The following is a 3,491-nucleotide window of genomic DNA, read 5'->3' on the forward strand; positions in this document are numbered from 1 at the left end:
TATATATATATATATATATATATATATATATATATTCCAAGTTGATTGTAAAGGGAATTATTTTCGGCAAGAGGTAGGCGGTTTAAGTGTATATGTTCTTGCGTGTAGGTGTATGTACATATATATACACATATGTATGGATATACATACCTGTGTGTGTGCGTGTGTGTGTGTGTAGATTGGTATATATACATGTGTGTATATGTGTCTGCGTATATATATGTATATATGTATGTATATGTGTGTGTATGTCTGTGTGTGCATATATATGTATGTGTGTACAAATGTATATGTATACGTATACACTCGCGCACAAATGATTCCATGAACACCTGCATATGTGAGTATGTATTTGTGTGCAGGTAATTATACACGCATGCTTACATAAGATGCACATATAAAATGGCTCTCCGTAATATGCTTCATACACATATAAGAACATACATATATGCACGTATAGACAGTAACACTCCAGTACAAGCTACAACACGCAAACAATGCCGTTTCAAAGAAATTACCAAGCAGTGTCTGCAGAATAATGTACAGCGATTCCAAAGGCAGCCTTACGTAGAACGTGCTTAACCGGAACAAAAGACGAACACTCTTTCTCTTTACAAGGCACCGTTTTCCCTATTAAGGGCCTAGCCAGGCTCATGGGCCCGGTTTCCCGGTTTCTATGGCGTGTGCGTCCCCACTCCAGCTGGACGGGACGCCAGTCCATCGCAGCGTTACTCAAGAAACAGGAAGAAAGAGTGAGAGAAAGTTGAGGCGAAAGAGTTCAACAGGGGTCTCCACCAGCCCCTGCTGGAGCCTCGTGGAGCTTTTTAGGTGACTTCGCTCAATAAACACTCACAACGCCCGGTCTGGGAATCGAAACCGCGATCCTTCGACCGCGAGTCCGCTGCCCTAACCACAGGGCCATTGCGCCTCCACGTTTTCCCTATTGCCGAAACATAATAAATAAAATTCACCACAGGTCAGCCTTGATTAAGTAGATTTATGATCAAAGACTTTCCATCAACCTCAGTGTTCACCTGGTTCTTATTTTATCGACCCCAGAAAGAATAAAAGGAAAAGTCGACCTCAGCGGAATTTGAACTCAGATCGTAAAAACGGACGAAGGGCCGCTAAGCATTTTGTTCGGCGTGCCAACGTTTCAGCCAGTTCGCCGCCTTACGAAGTATTAATTATATCAAATAAGGAATGAAAGCCACTGCAAGGTAGAAGATATTTAAAAAAATAAATAAACCTAATCAATAGCTCGACTAATTAGGAAATGAAAATTTTAATATTTCAACGTTAATAATCCTTAATTTTGAAATTGGCTAATTAAAAAATAAAGCATTTTTCCATTTCATAATTAGAACTTATTAAAACCGAGACAATGAACAAATTAAGCTGTTGTTGTTGTTGTTAGTGGTGGTCGTGGTGGTGTTCGGCTCTAGGTCAAGCCCTGATTAAACAGACATACGATTCAAGGCGTTCCAGTTATGACAAGCCATAAACTTTTGTCAGACACGATGCATCAAGGTCTGCGTTATCGAATACACTCCATCCTAGTATTTTATTCTTTTGATTTGATGTTTTATGTCCTACTGGTGCGTTGATTGTGTTTCGTTTCAATATTACAGAATAAATCTATAGATTTATAAACAACACTATTTGTATAAACAGACGTGAACTTAAACACATTTACACACACAAACACACACGCATACACAGTCTGGAGTATATATTAGCAATAATTATAACGATATAGAACATGGAGACTTGATCATCCTCAAAATTTATTTCCTCTTATTTTACAATTTTATAAGCATATTATCATGGTCCTTGTGACCTACACGTGTTTCCACTGTACAGATTACAAGCAGCTTCGTCAGGGTCACTCCATTTCGAATCAAACTGAGTGGCGTTAGTATTTTTGTTAGTTAGTGTTCGGGGAAAGGTAGGGGTGGGGTTATTTTGAAACTGAAATCTGATCCGTTTGTAGGGTTGTGCGGTTGACCTCAAATTTACATTAACTGTTGTCCGGAGTCAGGGTTGTGTCTAATTAGGTCAAGGTTGATGTTAGTGTTTTCGCAGGGTTCCTTGTTTATTGTGGTGGTTGGGTACGCTGTAGTTTTGATTTCAAGTGTAGTGCTTGTTATATAAAGTCTTTAGTTGTTCATATATTTGTCTTCTTGGCCGTGTTGTTTATGTAATGCGGTATACATTGGATAGAGTATATGCTAAGTTTGTTAAGGAGGTTATGAATTTTGGGGGTTAGGATATGTTCTTCTGTCCGTCCTTTCACACTCAGCTGTGGGCGGGTTATTGATTATCTAGAACCTTCTTTAATTTTTAAAAAAGTCTTGCTGTGTTTGTGTAAGCACCTTGGGGCTTGTTCAACTCTTGTATTAAGTAATGTGTTTTTTGAGTTAAATATTTGGTATAATTCTTCTATACAATAGTCACATCTACTTGCCCCTGCCCGATTATTTCCTTCTCTATAGAACAGTTATGGTTCCTGTCTTTAAATGACCTGATTACTTTGCTTAAGCTAGTATTATTCATCTGTTTTCCCTATCTTTAAAAGAATTTAAGTGATTAACCAGCCTTCTCTTGAAATTAAGAGAGCTTGCCTCTATGTAGAAGTATGTCCATCCCTCAGGAGTGATTTAGCATCTACAAACCAGGTTTTTTGTCAAACATCTTGAGTCTAGCGGACATACTGCATCCCTGGCACAGTTGCAGAAATCTAATTCCTTGTTTCCACTCTTTATTCTGTTATGGTCTCCACTCTGCTGTCCTCGTTCCTATCGGTCTAGTAATATTTCTATGCATAGGCGTTTGTGTGCTGGTTTTTTCTAGCGGTTCGTGTTCCCTGTCCTATGTAGGTTTTGGTATGTGTTCGAGTCGAAGGGAAACAATCATAATATACCAATGCTTCCATAGGACAGGCAGCGCGAACCGCTAGAAATAGCAGCACACAAACACCTATGCATTGGAAGTTTAGAAATAAGACTAGATCGACAGAAACAAGGATAACAGATACAGGGAGAAATTACGTGAACTGACAGTTCCAGCGGCCCGTCAACGATATAAATACGAGTGCCTTTATGCACTACGAGTACACACGAGAAGTCCTCTCAAAGCAAATAACGCAGTATTTTGTGTTCTAACACAACACACACGTTATGTCGGATTTAAAAATTTAATATAATTTAACTTAGAGATCGTAAAATAAACTAAAAGTAGAAATATTTTAGATTGATTTAAGGGAATCTGATAAACGTCACCATATTTAGATTATATTTTCAGAGAGATCTATATTTTAATCTTTTCATGTTAAAATCAAATCTAAACATACTAGCAATACTCAAAGGTAAACAAAAAAGACAAGACAAAACAAAACAAAGAAACAAACCCGGATCAAATCTGTTTGGATTAAAGCAATCTCAACAACGACATAAAAAGCCACACGTACCGATAGAAAGACATTTCGGTAT

Source organism: Octopus bimaculoides, chromosome 14, assembly GCF_001194135.2.
Source record: "Octopus bimaculoides isolate UCB-OBI-ISO-001 chromosome 14, ASM119413v2, whole genome shotgun sequence".
In the NCBI taxonomy this organism is placed as follows: domain Eukaryota; kingdom Metazoa; phylum Mollusca; class Cephalopoda; order Octopoda; family Octopodidae; genus Octopus; species Octopus bimaculoides.